A 15,252-nucleotide genomic window follows, 5' to 3' on the forward strand; every position below is an offset into this window, starting at 1 on the left:
ACAACACCCGTGGGAAGGTGGTAATATCAGAAAGGGTGGTCCGTTTGTCTCCTTTTGAGGACAAAAGGGGGGAGGGGAGTCAGAGTAAATCTGTGGTTTGGATTGCTTCTTTCCCCTCCAAGCTTACCTACGGATTATTCGACTGTTAGCCTCTGCCATGTCTATGAAAGTCTAAGGTACCATACTTTTTAAAATGCAACGCACTAAGACCTGATCCATTCTCTCGCCTGCCATAACTAGTATTACTAGACTCACGTGTAAAAGGTACTCTAAGAAAGAAGAAAAGTTCATTTTGCCTCGTGGTAAGAACTAGTCAATTGCATAACGAGTTCCTGCTCATCTGGAAGCTGTAACTTACGTAAATTAATGTTTATGTATATTTGGCTATAATCTAGCAAGATTGTTAATATACGTCGTACTGGATTTTTGTATAGTGTTTCTACTCAGCAAAAACTGTTGTGTGTTTTTCCAATTCAATACCTTTTAAGACTTTTACTCAACGCGCTTATGTGTTTTATACAGGTAGTTGGTTATTAGTGTGTTTTCTTGCTATCAAAAGTTTGCCATTTCATTACGGGTAGAAATTGTTGCCTTGAAAGGGGAATGTTGTAAAGGTTCGCAAGTCCTACCTTGCGAGCGTGTGAGTTTGCCGTAAGTTAAATGGCAGAAATTTGTAAAATTTGTTTCTTAATACATTTTGGAATGTTAATGTTATTAACTGTGAGTGCCCCCCCCCCCCCCCCCCCTCCCGTGTGCATGATTCATGCGTTTTGGTTTTTCCATTTTGAGAACTTTTGTAAACAGGATTGTCTTCATATGTTGCAGACAAGTTAGATTCTGCGCCATTTAATGAATGGCGTGAAATTCACCTTTAATTTAGCTGAGCTTGGAATATTATACTGCGTCACGTTGTATACGTTAAATTGCTTGCCTGTACTTGCCTTTTACTGGCGTGAAGTTTTTTATAATAATTTAATAACTTAAAAAGTCCTTTCCTATCGTAAATTGTGGCTTATTTGATAAATGATTGTTGTTGTTTTCTTTAAATATCGTAAAGTCTTGCCCAAATTTGAATAAAGGGTGTTACTGAAAATTTTGTGTAATTTCACTAGTTATTCCTTGGCACCTACTTCCACTTTACATTTTGTGTATTGATTAAGATTAATAACCTTTGGTGAACCAGTAGTAATTTTACGGTTCACTGTCTCTGACAAAATTACAATGTCGTCCACGAACCTCAAAGTTTTTATTTTTTCTCTATGGATTTTAATTCCAACTCAGAATTTTTCTTTTCTTCCTTTACTGCTTGCTCAATATAGAGATTGAATAACATCGGGGATAGGCTACAACCCTGTCTCAAATGGCTCTGAGCACTATGGGACTCAACTGCTAAGGTCATTAGTCCCCTAGAACTTAGAACTAGTTAAACCTAACTAACCTAAGGACATCACAAACATCCATGCCCGAGGCAGGATTCGAACCTTCGACCGTAGCGGTCTTGCGGTTCCAGACTGCAGCGCCTTTAACCGCACGGCCACTGCGGCCGACAACCCTGTCTCGCTCCCTTCCCAACCATTGCTTCCCTTACATGCCCCTGGACTCTTATAAGTGCCATCTGATTTCATACAATTTGTAAATAGCCTTTCGCTCCCTGGATTTTACCCCTGCCACCTTCAGAGTTCGAAAGAGTGTATTCCAGTCAACATTGTCAAAAGCTTTCTCTAAGTCTACAAATGCTAGAAACGTAGGTTTGCCTTTCCTTAATCTATTTTCTAAGATAAGTCGTAGGGTCAGTATTGCCTCACGTGTTCCCACATTTCTACGGAATCCCAACTGATCTTCTCCGAGGTCGGCTTCTACCAGTTTTTCCATTTGTCTGTAAAGAATTCGCGTTAGTATTTTGCACCCGTGGCTTATTAAACTGATCGATAGTTTTCACATCTGTCAACACTTGCTTTCTTTGGGATTGGAATTATTACATTCTTCTTGAAGTCAGAGGGTATTTCGTCTGTCTTATACACTCCTGGAAATGGAAAAAAGAACACATTGACACCGGTGTGTCAGACCCACCATACTTGCTCCAGACACTGCGAGAGGGCTGTACAAGCAATGATCACACGCACGGACACACCAGGAACCGCGGTGTTGGCCGCCGAATGGCGCTAGCTGCGCAGCATTTGTGCACCGCCGCCGTCAGTGTCAGCCAGTTTGCCGTGGCATACGGAGCTCCATCGCAGTCTTTAACACTGGTAGCATGCCGCGACAGCGTGGACGTGAACCGTACGTGCAGTTGACGGACTTTGAGCGAGGGCGTATAGTGGGCATGCGGGAGGCCGGGTGGACGTACCGCCGAATTGCTCAACACGTGGGGCGTGAGGTCTCCACAGTACATCGATGTTGTCGCCAGTGGTCGGCGGAAGGTGCACGTGCCCGTCGACCTGGGACCGGACCGCAGCGACGCACGGATGCACGCCAAGACCGTAGGCTCCTACGCAGTGCCGTAGGGGACCGCACCGCCACTTCCCAGCAAATTAGGGACACTGTTGCTCCTGGGGTATCGGCGAGGACCATTCGCAACCGTCTCCATGAAGCTGGGCTACGGTCCCGCACACCGTTAGGCCGTCTTCCGCTCGCGCCCCAACATCGTGCAGCCCGCCTCCAGTGGTGTCGCGACAGGCGTGAATGGAGGGACGAATGGAGACGTGTCGTCTTCAGCGATGAGAGTCGCTTCTGCCTTGGTGCCAATGATGGTCGTATGCGTGTTTGGCGCCGTGCAGGTGAGCGCCACAATCAGGACTGCATACGACCGAGGCACACAGGGCCAACACCCGGCATCATGGTGTGGGGAGCGATCTCCTACACTGGCCGTACACCACTGGTGATCGTCGAGGGGACACTGAATAGTGCACGGTACATCCAAACCGTCATCGAACCCATCGTTCTACCATTCCTAGACCGGCAAGGGAACTTGCTGTTCCAACAGGACAATGCACGTCTGCATGTATCCCGTGCCACCCAACGTGCTCTAGAAGGTGTAAGTCAACTACCCTGGCCAGCAAGATCTCCGGATCTGTCCCCCATTGAGCATGTTTGGGACTGGATGAAGCGTCGTCTCACGCGGTCTGCACGTCCAGCACGACCGCTGGTCCAACTGAGGCGCCAGGTGGAAATGGCATGGCAAGCCGTTCCACAGGACTACATCCAGCATCTCTACGATCGTCTCCATGGGAGAATAGCAGCCTGCATTGCTGCGAAAGGTGGATATACACTGTACTAGTGCCGACATTGTGCATGCTCTGTTGCCTGTGTCTATGTGCCTGTGGTTCTGTCAGTGTAATCATGTGATGTATCTGACCCCAGGAATGTGTCAATAAAGTTTCACGGTGTTCTTATTTCAATTTCCAGGAGTGTATATCTTGCTCACCAGATGGTAGAGTTTTGTTAGGCCTGGCTCTCCCAAGGCTGTCAGTAGTTTCAATGGAATGTTGTCTAGTCCCGGGGCCTTGTTTCGACTTAGGTTCTTCAGTGCTCTGTCAAACTCTTCACGCAGTATCATATCTCCTATTTCATCTTCATCTACATTCTCTTCCATATCTATAATATTGTCCTCAAGTACATCGCCCTTGTATAGACCCTCTATATACTCCTCCCACCTTTCTGCTTTCCCTTCTTTGCTTTTAACTGCTTTTCCATCTGAGCTCTTGATATTCATGCAAGTGGTTCTCTTTTCTCCGAAGGTCTCTTTAATATTTCTGTAGGCAGTATCTATCTTACCCCTAGTGATATGTGTCTCTACATCCTTACATTTGTCCTCTAGCCATCCCTGCTTATCCATTTTGCACTTCCTGTCGATCTCATTTTTGAGACGTTTGTATTCCTTTTTGACTGCTTCATTTACTGCATTTTTATATTTTCTCCTTTCATCAATTAAATTCAATATCTCTTCTGTAACCCAAAGATTTCTATTAGCCCTCGTCTTTTTACTTACTTGATCCACTGCTACCTCTACTATTTCGTCTCTCAAAGCTACCCATTCTTCTTCTACTGTATTTCTTTCCCCCATTCTTGTCAATCGTTCCCTAATGTTCTCCCTGAAGCTCTCTACAACCTCTGGTTCTTTCAGTTTATCCAGGTCCCATGTCCTTAAATTCCCACCTTTTTGCAGTTTCTTCAGTTTTAATCTACAGTTCATAATCAATAGATTGTGGTCAGAGTCCACATCTGCCCCAGGAAATATCTTACAATTAAAACCTGGTTCCTGAACCTCTGTCTTACCATTATACTCGTATAATATATCTGATACCTTCTAGAATCTCCAGGCTTCTTCTATGTACCTCGACCATCTAGTACAAATAACCATGGCGCTGCGAGATCGAAGGATAGTGATGGTGGCGGACGTAAATGCGAAATCCTCCCTGTGGCACAGTGGCAATTGGGATGGAAGAGGGGAGAAAATGGAGGAAACGATCGTGTCTCTGCAGTACCCACTTATACTGGCGGGAGAGGCGAAGGCACAAACATTGACATAACGTTAGTGTCACCTAATATTGCTGGCCACCTGCAAAATTGGATGGTAAGAGACCAAGTCACGACCAGTGATCATAATTTAATCACCCTCGCGCTTACTGATAGAGAGTGTCACTTGGACATAGGATGCGAAGTTCAGATCAACTACAACAAAACTAACTGGGAGCTCCTAGCAAGAGAGTTTGTCATACTGACATGGCCAGATGGTGATGAAGACGTAGATAAGCACGCTGAAGAGCTAGTTGGAGCGATTACTAGAGCGGTGAAGGCAGCAAGGCCTCTCCGTCACCATGGTCCGCTGAGCTAGGGCAGATGTGTCAGTCTGTCAGGAGGGCGAGGAGGTATTACCAGTGAAGTGTCGTCTGGGAAGAGAAACAGCGATGGCTGCAAAATTACGATAAGGAAGAATTCCAAAGGGAACTCAAAAACGTCAGACTCCAAAGTTGGGAAAAATATGTCCAAAGCCAACTGGCTATAGAGCCCTGGGGCATACCCTACAAAATAGTTAGAGAAATGATACGGTCGCCAATGGTACTTTCAACTGTCAGGGATGGGAATCGGATGACGGGGTCATGGCAGGAAACTGCCAGGGTCCTCCCATGGTCCGTGCTTATGTACGACAAGGAAGAGGAGGACACTGAAGAACAAGGCCTAATTAGACCCTGAGCCTCAGAAAGTTTCCCTCCATCTGGAAACAGGCCAACGTAGTAATTATCAGAAAAGGGCAGGATAAAGATCCTAAAGGCGTCAGGTCCTACAGACCGATATGTCTGTTGGATCTGCTTGGGAAATTGCTGGAGCGGTTGCTGGCTGACAGGCTGATGGCACACCGGGTGCTCTGTGGGAGGAGCAGTAGGCAATTCGACTTCTGGCCAGGGCGTTCTGCATCTGACATAATCGCATGATGGCTGATGTCTGCGGCTCGTCCACACATAAGTACGTAGTTGGCATCATGGTAGACATCAGTGGTGCCTTTCACTCTTCTCCCGCTTGCCTGAGAACGAGTGTCCAAGGCCGTTATATGGATGTCTTAGGAGCTATTGTGTGGACAGGGAGGTCTGGCTATCATCCACTAGCGGGAGAGTTGGAAAGAAGATATCGAAGTGGTGTCCACAGGGTTCTGTCCTGGGGCCACTCTTTTGCGATATTAATATGGAGCCTCATCTTGACAACTTGGAGAACAGTGTGGATGTGCTAGAGATGATAGCCTATGCTGACGACCTCCTCCTGTTGGTTGGCGGCCGTAGCCGACAGGAACTTGAACCTAAAATAGAAAGAACTATGACCATATTTTCGCAATGGTGCCATAATACCGAACTTAAAGTTGCACCAAATAAGTCAACCTATTTGCTCTTAAAAGGCCAACTGGCCAGAAACCCAACCATTAGGATTGAGGGCACACCGGGAATACGCTGTCGAGAGGCACGATACCTGGGAGTTATTCTGGATGAGAAATGGAGCTTTGCCTGGCATATAGTAGTAACACACAGGTCGTTAGAGGTCCTAAATAATCTCATCATGATTGGGCATAGGCGATTGCATCTTCCCCCAAACCTCATCAAATTGTATCACAACACAATCCGCACTTCCATCGTGGGCTACGGGTCAGGTGTCTGGGGTCACAGGTTCACGAGGGTCGTTCCCGCTATAGCCATGAGCAGAGAGCAGTGCAACAAGCTGTTGCATTCGATTGGAGCCTACCATATATCCCCAGGGGAGCACTGTTGATTCTCATGGGATTGTGCCGCCTAGATGTAAAAATCAAGGAGCAGGCTGCATGGTATTGGGCAAAAAGGGGACAGATTGAAAAACCGAGGGATGTGAGTAGGGGATAAACCACCGATTAGAAGAAGGGGAGAGGAATTATGGCAAGAGTTCTGGGATAGGGATGAGATATTTATTTATTTATGCATTTATTTTACCTGGCAAGATTAGGGCCTTCAGGCCCTCTCTTACACCTAACCAGGCATACTCAGATTCAACAAATTTCAGTTTCTACAGAACATTAAGGACATATAACATGTTATACAGTATTAATGTTACAGAAAAAAATTAGAGATTATAAAAGTAGTACAATGATAATTATAACAATCAAAAAATAATTATAATAATCAAGAATAATAATAATAGTAATGACTATGTATAGGAAAGTAAACATATTTTTTCTTTTATGAATGTCAGTCCTATTGCTAGTTGGGAATTTTCTCGTTATATTCTTGAGGCTTGTGAGTTATTCTCATCAAGCAGAGACATAAGACGATAGAATGGGGTGAAAGAGATATAGAAGAGGTAGATAGGTTAGAGGAAGAGAAATAGAATGGTAAAATTCGAAGCTATGATGGAGAGGAGAAAGAAAAAAAATGAGAGGGGCACGACAATGGTGGCTATACCGTCCCTAATATGTAAGTCTTGAGTTCCCTCTTGAATGTTAAGTGGTTCTGGATAAGACGCAAATCACAGGGGAGCGCGTTCCATAGTCGTATGGCTGAGATGGAGAATGACACAGAGAAAGATTTTGTGTTATGTAAAGGTACAGCCAAGATGCTAGACGTATCCGATCTGGTATTGCGGTTGTGGAATGATGATAGGTGTTTAATGTGAGAAGATATGTATTGGGGGCACCAGTGGCTAAGAAATCGATGAAGTAAGCACATCGTGTGGAGATCGTGTGCCTTATGTGGGCGTATCCAACCTAGCTGGGAGTATGAAGGAGTGATATGATCATACAACCGTATATTGCATGCGTATCTAACGCAAGCATTCATCTCTAGCTCGAGGCATCTCGAATTTTCACTATTTGTGCTGTGTTGAACTACATCACAGTAGTAAAGATTAGGTAAGACTAGTATTTGGACTAATTTTTGTTTAACATTGGTTGGAAATATTTTTCTAAATTTTTGAATTGCATGTAGGGAGGAGAGCGATTTCCGGCAAGCTGTGACTGTTTGTTCTTCCCAGTTTAGGTGTTCATCCAAGATTACGCCAAGGTCTTTTACTGTTTTTTGGTATGGTAGTTGGGTACCATTGAGGAGTATTTGAGGCACTGTTTCGCGAAAGTACCGACTGATTAACTTTGGATGAGATATAAGTATGATCTGGGATTTCTTGGGGTTTAGTTTCAGACCTAGGTTCTGTGCCCATCGAGAAACAGAGCAAAGATCTACGTTCATACTCGCTACTGCGTCAGCAATGTTCTTGGGGTTTGCACTTATGTACAGTTGGATGTCGTCGGCATATAGATGGTAGTTGCAGGAGTGAATCACTGAAGAAATATCATTAATGTACAGTGAGAAGAGTAATGGACCAAGGACGGAGCCTTGGGGAACTCCAGAGCGCACGTTTTTCCATGATGACTTTTCCGACCCACAAATGACTTGTTGACTTCTGTTTTTGAGGTAGCTGTCGAACCAGTGTATAGCGCTGTTTGATAAATTCAGCTGTTTCATTTTAATTAGTAATATATCACAGTCAACTGTATCAAAAGCCTTGCTAAAGTCAAGCAGTGTTAGGATGGTAGCTTGACATCTGTCCATAGCATGTTTAATGTCATCAGTTACTTTGATTAATGCAGTTGCTGTACTATGGTGCTTTCGAAAGCCTGACTGATATTTGTTGTGGATGTTATGAGTTTTGAGGTAATCCGTCAGCTGTTCATGGACGATGCTTTAGATATTGCAGGCAGTATGCTGATCGGCCTGTAGTCACCTGGCGACTTAGGGTTGTCAGTCTTGGGTATAGGTTGAATTAAACTTTATCCACTCAGTAGGATATGTACTACTGACAAGAGACAGGTTGAAGATGTCTGTGATAACTGGAATAATAGTGTCTACGACGTTCTTAATCATGCCAATGCTCACTCCATCATTTCCTACTGCCTCGGAAGAGATTCTCATAATTGCCTTGTGTAGGCAGAAGAACTTACCAGTTACTTCCAAACATCCAGGAATGTCTATGAATAAAACACTTTCAACCTGGTAAGGGACTGCTGCAGTTCCTCACGGGGCATGGTCCGTATGCGGAATATCTATGCCGTTTCGGGAAAAGGGGGACTCCCTCGTGTGACTGTGGTGCGGGGTAGGTACACCGGACCACGTGGTCTACGAGTGCCCCATTTTTGATGATGCTGCCACGGATTTAAGGAACCTGCTGCCAAACACAGACACCTTCCATCTGACCAGGAATCCAGTTGCCTTTAATATCAGCGACAGACTTCCCAGCGAGGTATCCGCCAATGTCCTGCGAGAATAGCGCAGGGAGATAGAATGATTGATGAGCAATGAAATGACATCACGCACCTATCCCATTCCACTGGGATGCGTACTGGCCGACCGCCGTGACGATCGGGATCCATCGCGTCCAGGATTAGGGGAGGGTGTGAACTTACCGAACATAGACACCGCACACTAATTAATTTATTAGTAGAAAATAGCTTTTAGGATACTCTTGAAAGACTTGCAGCAATTTCCAATTAAGGCCAGCCCAGTGCCAGGAGCACGATCACTGGGATTAGCTAGGTGGGCACGGCCAAGAGATAGTAGGTTTGTATTCCGCTGGCGCAGTTGTCACGCTGCAGGATGTAGCTTAGTAGAGTAGAGTAGAGTAGATAGTGTAGTAGGTCAAATAGTAGGCATGCCCATGGAGTAGCTAACCTTACATCCTGTAGTCAACACTAATATTAAATAGGTAAAAGCATAGTAAATGATGCTTGGTAGTTAGTACTTTTTGTATGTAATTCTGATCCACTAATGTTTTAGGTGGTGGGCTACTATGTATAATATTGATTTTGATGAATAAATGTTTTTTTTAAAAAGAGGTATGTGACCCATTTTCTGGAATAATTCCTCGTATGCATGACCTGTGGTGGGAATGATTCAGCCGGCCGCGGTGGTCTAGCGGTTCTAGGCGTGCAGTCCGGAACCGCGCGACTGCTACGGTCGCAGGTTCGAATCCTGCCTCGGGCATGGATGTGTGTGATGTCCTTAGGTTAGTTAGGTTTAATTTGTTCTAAGTTCTAGGGGACTGTTGACCACAGATGTTAAGTCCCATAGTGCTCAGAGCCATTTGAACCATTTGAATTTTAGGAATGATTCACGTATGCCGTTAATGGCATCAGCTGTCCGAATGCAGAGGCCTGTTGGAGTGTAGGAATGTATGTAAGTTAACATTGCCGTCCTGTAGAGGACCGAATAGCGAACTGATAGTATGTGTTGGACGGCTTTAGTGATCAAGTGCAAATTTGAAAAGATTGTGTATGGAAGTGCGTTTGTACTAGACTGTTATTCCCTCCCATGTAAATTGACTGCTTTCTGCACATTTCGCGCCTTCATTTAGGTGAGAGAAGGTATATTGTGGTGTGTGCATGTGGTTTGGCGAAGATAGGTTTGCCTGTTCTCTAGACATGTGAAAGACTTTAGTTGGCTTGTAAATTTTAGGGGTGATTTGGAATGTATTAGATCATCGACATCGGTATTAGAGAGTGGAAATATCTTTTTTCATATGTTTGTTTCTAGTTACAGAGTGGTTTACAGCATGCTGCACGTGGGTAAAGTTTTGGGTTTGGAGAAAATAATTTCTATTCTATATGTTTGGAATTATGTTACGCTAGCGATCGGTAGGATGCTGCCTAGTGCTTGATATATAGAAGTATAATATTATTGTGAACAATTTGAAAATAAGTGTGTTCTTGTAACCACACAGTCTGGAGATGCCTGTAGAAAAGCGAGCACGTTCGGAGCAGAAACAGTAATGCGTTTGTGCCGAGGGAAACCGATCTCGAATTTGTAGAAGAGTTCTGACATCGACTTCGGTCCGCTGAGGGTGCTGTGATGTAAAGGGGATAATTTTGTATGGCGCTGAATGTCACGTCTGTAGAAAGAAAGAAAAGCTGACGGTGTTTCCCTAGGAGTGGGGAGAATGGTGACATATAGCCTGTGTGCATTTAGGCATAGTATAATTTTTTCGGGTGCTGCACAGATATAATAGATAACTGCACTGTGTAAAATGTGTATATATTGTAAAATTAGTGTGGCTTATGTTATGACCTGACTAGAGAGGATGACTGTGTGTCCTATAGTAAGAGTATTTGCGTATTTGACGATCTGTATGGTAGTTTGTATCATTTAATTGTTAGTGCAACATGGCGATCTGTGCAAAATAACCGCTGAAGATCTGGTCTGCAGAAGGAAAAAAAGACGGAAAGTGCTTCGATATCGGAGGTATCAGTAATTCGGCGGGTAAATTCTATAAGAGCGAATAATAATGCTCGATTGATTGACATCCCTTGTGCTGGGATAAAGGAGTCTCTACACAGCGAAGGGAACGTTTGTGTATGTTGAAATCTGGAAGGGTAACACGTTAGGAGCGCTCGGAAGACTGGATTGGATGTTATTTCCGTAAACAGGTTGTGTTAGGGTAAGAATTTCCGTGCATAAACGCTGAGGCATCAATAAAGCCTTTGTTAACTGTTTCTAGATATGACACTACCACTACACAATTCCTGAGAGGCCGACTTGGCCTTTTTTTTCTTTTATTTTTTTTTCACGGATCAATGTAACATTGAGATGGTTTAGATGGCGAGTCGCTACGCAGACGTTTTGCAGAAAGGCGAGATCCATGCTGGGGCGGGTACGCACAGCTGAACGCGGCTTGTAATTTCCATTAGATGGTAGTAACCTGTGCTATTCTGCCATCCTCGGTAAAGACATGTGCTGTCCAGAGGTGTATCGCGTATGGGGGAATTCTGTGATGTCGGTATAATGGAAACTGTATAGACGCAACTATTACCTATGTCCACCGAGTCGACCGCAAGAGCGCGCTTCCCGGCTTGGAGTGTCTGCACTCTGTATATAAGTCTTCTTTCGCTCCCGTCCGATCGCGTCATCATCGGCGTCTAGTCGAACACATATTGCGATAGGAATTTCTCTAGTGTCAGGTATGGAAAAGTGTGTATCCGCGTCATGCCTGTGGGCAGCTGTGTGTGGTATGACAGCTGATGGCCGCGGCACTTGGCGGGGCTGTCGCTAGACTCCTATGTGCCGTAGTGGACAGGGGGCGGTGTCTGCGTACGTTGGTTACGTGTCTGTTGCATTATTTTGCGAGCAGGTCTGTAGGCTGTGCTGTGCGTTATTTGGACTGTTTACGAGTACTGAGCATGTCTCCATATCACTGTGCTGCATTATTTAGGAGGGGAATGAATGTATTTAAATAATTTGGGTAAATTAGGAGTTGTATGCGTGTCTGGAGAGCGTTATTTAGGAGTAGTTTACAGATCTGTGTGCTGTGTGGCGTGACCCCAAGCATGTGTTTTGTATGATTGAGATAAATATACTCAATATGTTAATAAAATGTTAGAGAATAAATAGAGGGCAGTCCCTCCTGTTTCTCCGCAGCAGCCCAGCGCAGCCTAAGTCATTTTAGCACCATTTTCGCCCCTACAGACATAGGAGGGATGACATCATGCGCTGTGCACGTTAGTACACGTTAGTGCACGTTAGTACACGTTAGCCCGCCAAAATGAGTCAGTAAGGGGACGTGGCTGTCGGATGAGGATCGTGGTAGAACGTTTAACTACTTCCTTCCAAGTCCAGGTGGAGGCGGCATTCGCAAAAATTCATTCCAAGTCCACAGTAGCGCACTCTGGTGGTGTCAATATGTACTAGGCCTTGTGGTGAAAAAATTGTAAGCCGCCATCTTGAACAACAGTACTTGCGTCATCACCTGACGCCACGACAGCGCCATCTGGCAGTGGCGATGTGTACTGAGTCTGGAGCTCTTGGTGAATACACTGGGTGTCATCATTTTGGATTATGTCACAGATGAGAGCACCCTCTCAGGGTGGCGATGTGTACTAAGTCAGCTGGAGTTCTGACCTTGTGGTGAACAAATGGTTCAAATGGCTCTGAGCACTATGCTCATCAGTCCCCTAGAACTTAGAACTACTTAAACCTAACTAAGGACATCACACAACACCCAGTCATCACGTGTGGTGAACACACATGTATGGAATTGTTTAGATAACGACTTATGTCCAAGTCATTTCCCACGAATCCTTAGGAGGAGGCAGCAGTCTGGCGACTGAGGTTAGTACAAGTGTCTTTTCTTTCGTGCAATTTTCTTAGCTTAGTTGATATATGGGAATTGGATTTTGTTACTCGCCAAAATTAAAAGTTGGTGCCAGTTCGTTGGAAGAGGTGGCGGTCGGGTGACTTAGGTTAGTGGAGGTCGGCTGCGTGAGCTATTTTACCGCGATTTTCTTTTCTTAGTAGAGATAACAGTGGTGTGGTGCATTATTGTGTTGGATTTCAAACTTGGCGCCAGTTCGTAGGAACAGGTGGCAGTCGGATGACTTAGGTTAGTTCAAGGGAACTATCTTACCGCAATTGCCTTAGGTTGGTAGCGAAACCCCAAGTGACCTGTCTTCCCACCAAAATTCAAACTTTCCGCCAGTTCGTAGGAGGAATTGGCGGTCGGTTGACTTAGGTTAGTGGAGGTAGCCCAAGTGAGATATCTTCAAGCGATTTTCTTTCTTTAGTAGAGATAAGAGGGGTGTGGTGCATTATCCTGTTGGAATTCAAACTTGGTGCCAGTTCATAGGAGGAAGTGGCGGTGGGTGACTTAGGTTAGTCGACATAGCCCAAGTGAGATATCTTCCCGCCATTTTCTTTGCTTAGTAGATATAACAGAAGTGTGGTGCATTATCCTGTTGGAATTTGAACTTTGCACCATTTTTCTGGGAGAGGGGGGATGTGGCACTTTCCTATCAAAATTCCGCCATCTTGAATGACGCCATTGCCGCCATTTTGGATGATGTCATGTGCTGTTGTCAAGTCTACATGACGCCATCTTGGATAACGTCATCGCCGCCATCTTGGATAACGTCATCGCCGCCATCTTGGATACATCTGGCAACAATGCAGAGTGACCTGATACAGGTGTTGTCCCAATACTCCAACCAACCATGTCTCAAGAAGAAAGTATCAAACAAATTTATTTATTGACAACTTGACATGTTCATTTTTAAAAACAAGGTTGAATACTTAGTGTTACTTTGCAGTTGCTACATACGAAATTAGTCGTTATATTTTGCTTCGGTCTACTGCATTGTGTACATCGTTTCCTTGTGCTCCTTGCTGGATAATGTTCCAACAGTATGTAAGTGTACACTGTCATCCGTACAAAGACTATTTATCTGAGCAGTTACTAGGCAGTTACAGTTTTGTCAACTGCTTACCATCCAAAAGTTATAAGACACTTCACAACGAAAAACAGAGATGGGCCAACCTCAGCTACATCCTGCCCTGCATCCATAGCGCAATACACAGCTCCAGTGGGAGCTGTAGAGAGGTTTGACTAGCGGAGAGGGAGTTACACTGTTCGCATAGGTGACTCAAATGGTGATATTTTCTTTATTTTCTTTTGGACGTTGGAATAGTAAACAGTTTCATCATGTGGAACTGCAATAATGGAGGAAAGTGTGACCAATTTTCTTCTTACTATGCTCTTTGTAAGGCAGATTTCAACTGGGAGAAATATATAGAGAGGCAGAAGGCAAGCATTGATCTCGTAAAATAAACGAGAAATTTGTGGAATTTCCGAAATCAAGGGAAATACAGTAAGATTACAGCATCGAATAAAATATATATATGTAAAGATTTAGATAAAAATATGAACGAAAGGCACAAATATCAATTCTCTAAACACATTGTCCACAAGGCAAAACCAGTAAACTAATTTTAAAAAGTGTTATCGTTAGACAAGTGCACAAATCTGTGTATTTCCAGCAAGCAATGTAAAAAGGCAGAAAAACTTCTACTGAGCTTAACTATTGGGGACAGAAAAAAATGACATAAAACTACCAAAGTACACAAAACACAACTCAAACAACTGAGGGACATCTCTGTCATTAGGAGCCAAACAATGAGCCTAATGGCTCTAAACAGTTGTTGCATTCAACACCAGATCGCAGCACCACACAGATGTGGGACACTCTTATCCCTGTGAACTCAGGGAAATAAATTTGTATGTGGGACACACATCTCACGGTGGTCATGAAACGATTAAGTCGTAACGTAAGTCTTGAGAATTTTGTACATAATTTTCATTTCCCCAGCATTCCATTTTATATCTGCATCATACCTCGCCATGTACGTTCTAGTGTAATTATCTCTATATTGTTTCTTTCTGAACGAACGTGTTTCTTCAAAAGTGTCTGATTAGGAAAATCAAGTGGCGAGACTGCATCATAGTGTGGCGACGCCTGAAGCTTCCTACTGCAGCTGGTGGCCCTAACGCCCCTGCTCCGACATTAGCCGCCTCATATGGTATTCAGTAGGCTCGTAAAAATTTCAATCTAGAACCTTTGAGAAGTTTAGCGTACCAGAGGAACTTTCGTTGCACCTAATGTTATTTATACACTCCTGGAAATGGAAAAAAGAACACATTCACACCGGTGTGTCAGACCCACCATACTTGCTCCGGACACTGCGAGAGGGCTGTACAAGCAATGATCACACGCACGGCACAGCGGACACACCAGGAACAGCGGTGTTGGCCGTCGAATGGCGCTAGCTGCGCAGCATTTGTGCACCGCCGCCGTCAGTGTCAGCCAGTTTGCCGTGGCATACGGAGCTCCATCGCAGTCTTTAACACTGGTAGCATGCCGCGACAGCGTGGACGTGAACCGTATGTGCAGTTGACGGACTTTGAGCGAGGGCGTATAGTGGGCAT

This window comes from Schistocerca cancellata, chromosome 9, assembly GCF_023864275.1.
Source record: "Schistocerca cancellata isolate TAMUIC-IGC-003103 chromosome 9, iqSchCanc2.1, whole genome shotgun sequence".
Taxonomy (NCBI): Eukaryota; Metazoa; Arthropoda; class Insecta; order Orthoptera; family Acrididae; genus Schistocerca; species Schistocerca cancellata.